Source organism: Marmota monax, unplaced genomic scaffold, assembly GCF_021218885.2.
Source record: "Marmota monax isolate L192 unplaced genomic scaffold, Marmota_monax_Labrador192_F-V1.1 WCK01_AAM20220418_F8-fsc00304, whole genome shotgun sequence".
NCBI lineage: Eukaryota > Metazoa > Chordata > Mammalia > Rodentia > Sciuridae > Marmota > Marmota monax.
Window position 1 is genome coordinate 435,988 of NW_026694168.1, and position 12,885 is coordinate 448,872.

Below are 12,885 nucleotides of genomic sequence, written 5' to 3' on the forward strand. Positions count from 1 at the left end.
CAAAAGAAAAAAATAGGAAAGAACTAAAGATTATTAATACAGTAAACCATCAAACCACAAAGAATAAGAACAGAGGAAATGAACAAAGAATACTTAAAACAACTAAGAGAAAACATATAACAGACAAAAGTTCATAACTTTCAAAAATAGCTCTGAATAGAAATGGACTTATTTCTTCAATTAAAATATAGACTGTCTAATGAATGGAAATATACTAATTTCCTCAATTAAATATAGACTCTCTAAATAGATTTTAAAACAAGACCCTGTATTATGTTGCCTACAAGAAACTCAGTACACAATTAAAGACACAGACTGAAATCAAAAGCATAGAAAAAGATATTTATAAGCAAATAGTATCTATTCTAAAGTGAGCAGGAGAGGATAAACTTAAATTATGAGACCAAGAAGGTCACTATACAATATCCAAGGGATTGATTCCTAAAGGTATAACAATTGCAAATCTACATGCACCTAATGTCAGAGCACCTAATTTATAAAACAAATGCTATTAGACTAAAAGGACAGATAGGCTTCAAGAAAATTAATAGTTGGGAATTTCAATGCCCCTTACCAACAGATACATTATTGAGATAAAAAAAATTAACAAAGAAACATCAAAGTTTCAGTATAATATAGATAAATGGAGTTAAAACTTACAAAACAGTCCATCCAACAATGCAGAATACACATTCTCTTCATAAGCAAATACAACTTCCTTCAGAATAGACAACACATGAGATCAACAAACAAGTCTTAACATAAAAACAAAACAAAACTGGAATTATAAATTTTATATCTTTTATGATAAAAACTGGAAATCAACAAGTGAAACTTCAAAAATTATGCAAATACATGGAAATTGAACAACATAGTTTTGAAAAAAAGATAGGAACACTAAGAAAGTAAGAAGGGAAAATGAAAAATGTCTTTAAGCAAATGAAAATAAAAATATAACTTACCAAAATATGTGACATAGAAAAAGAAAAAGAGGTAAGCTCATAGGAATGAATGCCTACATCAAAAAGAGAAAAAATTAAATAAACAAGTTATTGATGTATCCCAAGGTCTTAGAAAAGCAAAAACAATTCATATCCAAATTAGAAGAAGAAAAGAAACAATAAAAATCAGAGCAGAAATAAATGAAGTAAGAATCTAAATAGTAATACAAAGGTTCAATGAAACAAGGAGTTGGCTCTTTGAAAAGATAAACAAAACTGACAGAACACTGATGAAAGAAATTGAAGAAGACAGAAAAAAATATGAAAGACTTATGATATTTGTGGATTTGAAGAATTAATACTGTTAAAATGTCCACACTATCTAAGGTGATCTAGAGAGTTAACACAGTCCCCATAGTGCAATGACATTCCTCATAGAACTAGAAAAAAAACAATGCTAAAATTCATATGGAAGCAAATAGGATCCCAAATAACCAAAGTACTTCTGATCAAAAAGAACACAAATGGAGGTGATAATGGAGATAGAGGATTCCTGAGGTAAGATCTTACCAGAGATTGTATTGTGTTCTCAGTTCTTGTGTATTTATATGAGAACATTTCATGCAAGATCAGAGACTTGGTAAAAGTACATCAAAGTTTATTAGAGGAGAAGGATGTGGGGGAAGCACCCTCAAGGAAGAAAGTGGGTCTACAGAGAGGAGAGTAACAACTCACTTCTTTGTGTCTGTCTTTTATTGGGGTAGGAGAGGACTGTTAAAAGGTCCTGCCCAAGTATCACCTCTCAGCTCTGGATTGACAGATTTACCTAAGGGCAATTCTTTGTTATTCTGGCCTAATGACTAACCAGAAATGGTTTTATAAAATTTATGATCAGTGGGCTTCAGTCTTAACAACGGTGCATTCCTAGGTCTGGGAATCTTTGTTCTGTGTTGTGTGTATAGGGTCTTATTAAAGATACTTAGTATAGGCCCCCTAAACAAACACTTTTTTACTCTTGGGTTCATATCTCCCAGATTTATCTATCTTCCTCATGTTGTAAGAGGAACAGTTTATAGGAGTGATATAAGACAAGGGTCCTGAAACAACAATCTTGTCAGATCTTGTGGCACCACTAGGCAGGGATGTTGACTAACTGAAATGTTTTATACAAAGTATTTTCTTAAAACCCCTGGCCCACTCACTGTACATGTTTAATTGCTACCTAACAATGGCATCACAATACCCAATATAAAGACACACTGCAGAGCCATAGCAATAATAACAGCATGGTGTTGGCATTTAAAACCAAAACAAAACTTGTAGACAAAGAGAACAGAATAGAGAACCCAGAAATAAACCCACGTATCTATAGCAAACTGATTCTCAAAAAGATGCTAGAAACACACATTGGAGAAAAGACAGCCTCTTCAACAATGCTGGGAAAACTGGATATACACATGCAGAAGATTACAACTAGATGACTGTCATTCAACCTGAAAATAACTCAAAATGGATCAAAGACTTCAATGTAAGACCTAAAACTCTGAAACTACTAGAAGAAAAACTTAAAGACATTGGTACAGTCAACAAGTTTCTGGACAGGTCCCTAAAAATATTGACTCATGGGATTACATCAAGCTAAAATGCTTCTGGACAACAAAGGAAAAAAATCAGAGTGAAAATACAAGTTACAGAGTGGGAGAAAAATCTTTGCCAGCTCTTCATCTGTCAGAGGATTGACATTCAGAATATATAAAGAACTCAAAAACAGCAACAACAAAAAACTGGGAATTCAAGTAAAAACTGTGAAAATGATCTAAATAGATACTTCTCAAAAGAGGAAATACAAAAGACAAATTTATATGAAAATGATCAATATAATTTACCACAGAGAAATATAAATCAAAACCACAATGAGGTTCTAGCTCACCTCAGTTAGAATGGTCATTAAATTATAATAACAATAATAATAATAACAAATTCTGGCAAGGGTATGGATAAAAGGATTTTTTTTACTTTAAAATTTTTTTTATTTGTTTTAATTAGTTATATATGATAGTAGAATGCATTATGCACTTTGATGATCATTCATAAATGGGGTATAATTTCTCATTTTTCTGATTGTTCATGTTATTGAATCACATCAGTCATGTAGTCATACATGTACGTAAGGTAATAAATTTCTGTATTATTTTACTATCCTTTCTATCTCCACATCCCCTCCCCTTCCTTCACTACCTTCTACCTAAAGTAACTTTATTTTTCCCTAGTACCCCCCACTTACTGTGAATTAACATCAACAAATGGGCTAAGGAACTGAACACTTTACAGAAGAAAAAAATACAATCTATCAGCAAATATATGAAAAAATGTTCAACATCTCTAGCAATTAGAGAAATGAAGAGCAAAACTACTCCAAGATTTCCTCACACCAGTCAGAATGGCAATTATCAAGAATACAGTCAACAGTAAATGTTGGCAATGATATAGGGGAAAAAGGTATACTCATGCATGGCTGGTGGGACTGCAAATTGTTGCAACAACTATGGAAGGAGGTATGGAGATTCTTCAGATAATTTGGAATGGAACCACAATTTGACCTAGCTATCCCATTCCTAGGTTTATATTCAAAGGACTTAAAATCAGCATACTAAAGTGACATGGTCATGTCAATGTTTATCAGCTCCATTCATAATAGCTAAACTATGGAACCAACACAGATGCCCTTCAACAGATGAATGGATCAAAAAAAATGCAGTATATGTATTCCATAAACTATTACTCAGCTTTAAATAAGAATGAAATTATGGCATTTGCTGTTAAATGGATGGAACTGGAGAATATCATGCTAAGTGAAATAAGCCAATCCCCAAAAATCAAAGGCCAAATGTTTTCTCTCAAAAAGGAACTCTTATACAGTGTTGGTGGGAAGGTAAACAAATATAGCCACTATGGAAAACTATGTACACTTCTTAAAAAAAAAACACAACTTCCATATGATCTAGTTATACCACTTTTGGGTACATATCCAGAGGAAATGAAATAACCATGTATTAGAGATGCCTGCATGCCATGTTTTCTGGGGCACTATTCATAATAGCCAAGATGTGGAATCATTGTTGGTGCCCATCAACAGATGAATGGATAAATAAATGGAGTATTATTGGTGAATGAATAAATGATGAAACTCAGTCTCATTTGCAGCAAGGTGAATGGAACTGAAAGATATGATGTTAAGTGAAATAAGCCAGACAACAGACAGAGAAATATCACACATGCAATCTAATATTCTCATATGTGGGAAGGTGGGGGAAAAAAACCTAAGTTGACCTGAAAGTAGAATAGCATTACTAAGATCTGGGAAGAGTGCAGGAGAAAGGGAGTAAAACAGAGTAAAAGGGGTGGTTATCATGATCAGTCTCCCAAACTGCTGAGATTATGGGTCTGAGCCAACGCACCAAGTTTGGGAGATAATAGTTTTAATATTGGAGTAAATTAAAATACAAAAATAAAAAAAGAAATTAAAAGATATGCTTGAATCTACAATCCTTTAAAATTAATTCAAGGAAGATAGAAGATGATAAGAAAATAATGCATTATCTTGAAAGTGAATGAAGAACAATCAAGGCTTTTTTTGCTTTTCTTATGTTAACTGGAATATTAGGGAAGCAAATAATAAACTGTTGAAATAACATAATTTTATATTTCAATCTCTAGAAACTCAGATTCTTCAACAGACAAATTATAAGAGTAATAACAACAAAGGGGAATGAAAGGAAGGGAGGGGAATAGGAAAGACAGTGGAATAAATCTGACATAACTTTCCTATGTACAGATATGAATATACCATAGTGAATCTCACCATTTTATACATCCACAAGAACTTAATTTAAAAAATCCTGTGGGCAAATAGCAGTAAGATCGGGAAGGGGGCAGTGGGAAGATGGAAGGGGAAGGAGTGATACTGTGGTCTGAATTAGAACAAGATATATTCCATGCTTGAATAATTAGGTCAAAATGGGTTCTACTGTCATGTGTAACTAACAAGAACCAATAAAAATTTGAAAAGAAAAAAGGTAGTAATAATGATAAAAGAAGAATGAACAAAAAGAAAAGAGGAAGGAAGGAAGATTGGTTGAAGGCATAAAAAAAATAGCAATGCTTTTTAAATGGGCACAAAAATTATTGTGTCCTAGATGCACTCTTGGGAGATAAAGCTATGCAGAAATGAAGTGATTAGTATGCATGTTGAATAGTGGTTTATTTGGGGGATAAAAGGGTTATAATTGGGATGGAGCCTATGGGAAGGTTTCTAGGATGAGACTGCTAAGTTCTATTTTGTTAGCATGTGTGGTGGTTACCTGGTTACAATAATCTACATAATACTATACACAATTGTGGTGATATTTTGTGGTATCTGTGTTTTATCTTGTAATAACAAAGAAGAAAACGCCTGTTTTGTTTCCACTGTCAGAAATTCTGATTTCATTTACGGGGCAGAGATGGAGCACTGGAAGGTTTGTTAAATCTCCATAGGTTATTTTAATAAAAAATGGATTTGTTTCTTTATTTCTACAATGTGTTAGAAAAAATTACAAGATCTTTGAACTTGTGAAATTACAGTCTACACCACATCGAAGTATCTTTTATGCCATATTAAGACATCCAAATATATTTTAGAGGTATCTTAGGGAGAAAGGAGATTTACTGATTGTATTTGTTTTGAAGAACAACTATTTTCATGTCAGTGATTCTTTCTACATCAAAAAATTAATACCTAGCATTTTCTCAGAGATATCTCCAGTTTTTCCAGTCCCATGAAGCTAAAACAAATTCCATTTTTTTCTTTTTTTGATATTTTCAAATATACATATGCTTAAATTTAATATTTGTGATAGTATTAAATACCCTCTGTAACCTGATATAATTTAAATTTTATTGATAATTTTATCTTTGTTACTCTAAATCCTTTCTTAAGTAAACATCCTCCCACAATGACCAATCTGTCAATTTCTTCGAAGTTTTCTAGACTCCCTTCCTTGTATTGTAAATCTTCACTCTTAACTAAAATGTTTTTCTCCTTTATTTTGCTGGAAACATAAAATTTTCAATATTCTATTACCTAGAGTCTCCCAGTTTGTTTATTTTGTAAATAATCTAGGCCCCCTGATTCTCTTTTTTCCTCACAGTTCTCATTCTTATTTATTGGCCTTTCTCTTGTTTATTTAGAATTTCCTCCAGAGGATGGTTTAGGAAAGAAAAATTAATTGGCATTCAAATCAATCTATTCCATGCTTATTACAATTTCTAGCTAAAAGGTCTGCAAGAATACAGAGTAGATCAAAATCCCTGCATTTGTGTCCATAAATAACAAGTCCCTCTTGGTTTAAACTAACGATGATATTCCATCATTGTGGGAGCCTTGAGTTTTAGTTTTCTTAATGCATGCAAGAGTTTCGCATTGCTTTAATCAAATCTTCAAAGAATTGGTAGCTATTAAAGATGCTGTAAAACCCAGGGAATTTTAATTTGGTAACCTGATCTAAAACAACCTATTTCCAGTCATTATATAAAGTTCTGAGTTAGTTCACCAGTCAACACCAAAAAAAAAAAAAATCTGTGCTTTAAGCTACATATTCTTATTAATACATGTATTATCTTTTTATTTAATTTACAATAAATTTATGACCCAAAATAATCTACTCAAACATTGAATGTCCTATTTCATTTTGCCTTTTTTTTTTCTAAAACTGTTATTAGGTGCAACAAAATCAAGAACTATGCTACATGAAATTTATTTTAGGATGTCACAGACCAAAGAGTAATATAGCCTTCAGGTGTCCTAACCACCACAAAGGCCAGCCACATGCCAGCTGACACTGCAGCATAATTCAAGTACATAAGAGAGCATCTCTTTTAACTTTTCATCATTTTTAAATGGCACTGTGTTGCTGCTACCAACACAGAAATAAAAAACAGAAGAAAAAACCTGTTTTGAATTTCTTAATATTTAGCTCTGTGTTTCACAAACACTTTAGTCTTGAATCTTTCTTAGAAGCCTGATACTTCCAGATAGAATAGTTTAACCAAATACATCTTTCTAAGCAAACTACTAAACATGTTAGCTGAAATATGCTTTTTACTCTTGACTGCTAATGAGTAAATCCACGGATACAGTCAAAATTCAAGAAATACTAAAAAGTAGTGAATGCTATACGTGGAGAAGATAGTCAAACAAAGATCCCCTGAGATTAAGAAAAAGCAGCCTTCATGGAGCTCAGAAACAGCTAAAAAAAAAACCTTTAGCCAGAGAAAGAGGAAATACCTAGGCATAAAAGACTTGGGACCAAAAATGCAGACAGCACTTTGAGATGGAAAACAGGAGGTCCTAGAAAGAAAGGGTTGCCTCCCTAGAGAAGTGTTTAAAAGAAAAAAACACATATGTGAAAAAAAATTATAGAACTTTATTAATTCTACACAGTTTTTGTTTAAAAGATAATGTGAAATGCTTTCAATATCTCCCAAATAAATATCATAACTTTGGTTCAACTCAGCAAAAGTAAATTCAAAATGAAATTATAATACCTTTTAGATATGCTGCATTTAGCAATTTCATAATTTCACTTACTAATGTAATAGTGATCTTTATTAATAGCTTTATGTACACTATTATTAAAATCACATTCTTTAAATGTAACTACATAGAGAGCCTGATGTTAAATAACCCATCAGTTGATCTATTTTAGTATATTGTATTAATATCATAGTAATAACATGTCCAGTAACATGTCTTTTCTATTTCTATGAACTACTCATTTATCTAGGTCACTATGATCTCTCCCAAGAGTACGGTCAAGGGAAATAATACAAATCTGAAAATTATAATTAGCCAATTTATCTAATCAATAAATATAATAGAGGTCAAAAGTTGGCCCTTCTGAGTATTTGTTTGTAATTTGTTAAATTTGTAAACTTAATTGCCAAATATATTTATTTGTTAGAATCATCCCAAAATGCAAACAAGTATTCCTTTTTCTATCATACACTAAAATTAATCATCCAGCAAAAAAATCTGTTCATCATTGATGGTTTAGAGAGAAGGTACTCAATATTTAACCCTTATGCAAATAATTCGGTTGCAATAAAAGATACATAAAACAAAACAATGAATTTTATTTATTCTATTATTTTGCAAAAGCATGTTTTTATATCTCCTTCCAGTCTATACTTATCCACCATATTAAAATAATCCCCTAAACATCTAGGAAAATCAAGTAAATTTCAACAGCTCTATAGAATATTTTAGAAGAACTAAAAATGGTTTTATTTATACACCAATCAATTTGTGCAAAATTTATGTGCCTACATTTTTGCAACATCTCAAAATATCTATTTCATAATCATATTTCTACAAACTTTGCTAATATCCTTATAGCATGATGTATATCATATGGTTAGCTCCAAAAAAAATCAAAATTCATATAGTTACGTTTAAAATGGTTCCAAAAATTAAACCACAGACTCTCAAAAGGATCATTGGAAGTCTTAAAAGAAAAAAAAATCAGTATCTGAAGAAATATCTCCATTTTCATTGAAGCATATTAATTTTTAAAAGTATGATTTTAAAGACATTTTGTAATCATAAGGGTCCCATTAAATATACAGCAGGTGTTCAGAGATTTGGCTATTTAAGATTTAAAGTGCAGTAAGTACCTAAACCAAATAAGCCATGGGAGTTGACTCACTCCCTGACCATATGAGAGTTTCCTCTGTGGCCAGATTTGCCTTCTGGAGCAGAATTCACCCTCAACTTATTCTTTTCAACTGTACAAGCTTTGGATAAAATTCTTCCAAAGTTTATAGTCCTAAACAGCTTGAGCTATAGTTCTGAAAGCTCTTGAAACCTGCTGATAAGAAGTCATATCCAACTTCTGACCACTAAAATGATTATCTGACTGTTGCTTATTGTGAGATGACCAGCTGATTCCTTTCTGTGTATGGTTTTTAAAGCAATCTCCCTACTGATTTCCATATTATCTCCCCTATGCTGAGATTAAAGGGGATCCTTCCACCCAGATGCAACACAGCACCAGCAATGCAGAAAGTGTCCCTATTTTCTTTCTTCAATTGGTCACATCTTTCTCCCTGCCTATTATTCTTTGACCACATCCCTAAGGGGCCAGACACTTGTTGCTCTGACCTCTGAGGGTGTAATTCTTGTAATCGGGGCCTTTAATTATCTCACTAACTGATGAATATATAACTTCAGTTCATCCAAATATACCCTCAGATAATTGACCATATCAATTCTTTCTGTTTTTTGTTTTTTTTTTTCATCCCACTAGATTCCAATACAGGGATGTAGTTTGGGAAACTATACCTCCATTGTTAGCATGAATCTAAATTAAATCCATCATAAATTCCATAATGGAAATATTCAACCAATAAACAATAGTAATAAAAATTACAGTTTTTTTAAACGATGTTAAATAAAACAAATGAATAGTTTAAAATACTACATAAATAGATGTTGGGATCTGTCTTTCAGAAATATGGCAAATATTCCATGAATTATGAAAAGCTCAACTTTTAACCAAATAGATGTAAAAGTTAATATGAGCCTTGCAAATTAATGCACAATACCACACTTATATATTTAACTTTAATAGTTAACTGTAGAGGAATATTTTGTAAAAATCTAATTTTCATAAGCTTTTAAAATTTCTTTATAGTCATGTATATTATAAAACCATAGAAGAGAAAATTTTAAACATTTAAAGTATTGAAAATATAAGAAAAGTCAAACCATGAGACACTGGTATGCTGCATTATGAATAATTTTCTAATTTACCATTATACTCTACAACCTCTCTGTACTGTTATTTTTATACCCATTTGAAAATTATAACTGCAAGAATGCAATTTTGTTTTGGAAAGAGAAGGTCAATTGGTGATACAATTATTCCTAGAATTTATAATAGACTATTTTACGGCTTAGTAAAGATTCAGGTATATCACTCAGAATTGGATGTAAGTGAGATAGATTTTAAATGTCACAGTATTTCAAAGAACTACAGGCTATAGTCAATTTGGTTATAAGCATAAATTTTAAAGTCATAAAAGAAGAGTAGTACACTTTAATTTGCACACGAAATATGACTGAAAAACATTAGAAATGGAGTAAGGTATTACTCCATTTTGCTCTGAACAAATGTATCTGTCTTTGCTCAGATGGACAATTACGAGTAGAAAAAATATTTAATATAAATATTTAATAAATATAAAAATATTTAATATACTCACTAAAAAATTTACATATGTACATATGGTAGGTAAATATTCCTTGTCTCAGAATATATAACCAGGAAAAAAGTAACAATGATTCACAAAAATAATCCAAAACACAAGGAAAAATCCTATTCTGAAAATTCTTGGAGATAAAAGATTGCTCAAAGTATTTATAGCAGAAAACAAAAGAACATTTTGTTTATATTTGATTCAAAAGAATAAAGAAATAGATCAAATGTAGAAGATAGTTTTAATGAGATAGAACCAGAAAAAGAAGTGAAAAGCAAGCTAAAATGAAGACACAGAGAAAATATTTCTGCCTAATAGAAATGAAAATAGCATGAAATACATGGAGGTGATTATTAAAATATTTGTTCGTACAAGTAAGGAAAAGAAATCATGCTACCATGTATGTTTAAAATACCTGGAATGGCCAGAATGCAAAAAGAGAAGGAAAGAAAATAAATGACAGCAGAATACAACAGACACTAGTATGGCAGTATGTAAAAACGTGGATGTGTAACCGATGTGATTCTGCAATCTGTATATGGGGGAAAAATGGGAGTTCATAACCCACTTGAATCAAATGTATGAAATATGTTATGTCAAGAGCTATGTAATGTTTTGAACAACTAATTAAAAAAAAGTACAAAAAGAGCCACTATCAACTGTAGCCAAAAAAAAAAAAATCATATAATTTCCTGACCCCTCCTCCTTTCTCTCTTTCCTTTCTTTTTGAATTAATTAAATGATGGCAAAATTTAGGAAACCTAGTTGTACCCAGAAGTGAAACCAGAAAATAAGAAACAACAGTTAAGATATAACAGAATGAAAATTTTCTAATATGTAAATATTAACTTTATAAAATGGAAAAAGTTACAATACTTCAAGTAAAAGATCCTAGAAAAACCAGTATGTCATAGAAAGTTAAAAAGAAGGAGGAGGAGGAGAAAGAGGGAAAAGAAAAAATACAGAAATCCTGAAAAGTGTCTTTGCTTAGGCTACTTTTTATAATTGAGGGTATAAATGAGTCAGTACATTTGAAAGAGAGAAGGATTAAGTATAACTCTAACTTTTGAAGATTAAATTCTCTCCCTAGTGTGCTGTCTGAATACAGTGAACCAATGTGGTCAGTTCCTGTCAGGAGATGGGAGAATGGCTTGGGGGAAAACTGAACAATTTATATATAGAAAAGACTTATGCATATTTCCATTTTGAGGTCCACATTTAAGATGGCCCTCTGTATTAGTTGATTTCTAAATAGCCAGTTAGAAGATATGATGCTAGAGATAATACTATTTGTGATATTAAAAAATTAGATGTTTAAGTCAATATTCTTTTTAACAAGAAATGTGAGAAACCTATCTGAAGAAAATTTTACATTTGTGAAACATTCAAAAGTAGACATAAAATAGGCATTTTCTTTTCTCAGATAGAATGCTGAATATTATAAACATACCCACTCTTTCTAATTTAGTTTATAAGCATAATGTAATTCAAGCTAAATTACCAATGAGCTAATTATGGAGCTAGACACGTTGACACTGAAGTTTATTTTTTTTTTTTTTACTTTAGAAAGATAAATTTATTTTTTTTTATTGGTTTATATGGAGGAAAAAAAAAAGCACGGAAAAACAGAGAATAAAATACCCAAGAAAATTTAGAGTTGGAATTAATCTCATGAGAGATTATAACTTACCAGTAAAGCCTCTGTAATTAAAACAATGTGAGACCCACCCATACTGGCCTCTACATGGCCCAGGCACACTAAACACCTGGTCCATCCCTCCCCTGGTGGGGCACAGACCCCACCAGAGCTTAGCCTTTGGCGAAAGAAGGCCCCTTCCAGCCAGCAAACTATCATGGGAGGTGGAGCCCAGCAGCCCAGATACACTCACACCAGCCTCTGCAGGGGAGCAGGGTGCACAGCTGGAACAGTCCACTGCTTTCCTAGTGTGGCAGACACTCACCAGAGCCTAGCCTCTGGTGCAAGGCTGCCCCCTCTCACAGCAGACTGCCTTGGGAGCTGAGATCCAGCCCAGACTGCCCACATCTCAGTAGGCACAGTTCACCCCTCCCCAGGCAGAGCAGACACTGCCAGAGCCTAGCCTTTGGCACAAGACTGCCCTTTCTAATCAGCAGACTTTCGTGGGAGGTCAAAACCTGTATGCCAATAAAATAGAAAATATTGAGGGCATCAACAAATTTCTGGAGTCATATAATTTGCCCAAATTGGATCAGGATGATATACACAATTTAAACAGATCAATTTCAAGTGACAAAATAGCAGAAGTCATCATAAGTCTACCAACCAAGAAAAGCACAGGACTGGACAGATACACAGCTGAGTTCTAGAAGACCTTTAAAGAAGAACTAATACCAATACTCTCCAATTTATTTCAGGAAATAGAAAAAGAGACAGCACTTCCAAACTCATTCTATGAGGCCAATATCACTGTGATTCCCAAACCAGGCAAAGACACATCAAAAAAAGAAAACTTCAGACCAATATCTCTAATGAACATAGGTACAAAAATTTTCAATAAATTTCTGGCAAATCAAATACAAAAACACATCAAAAAGATCCTGCACCACGATCAAGTAGGTTTCATCCCAGGGATGCAAGTTTGGTTCAACATACGGAAATCAATAAATG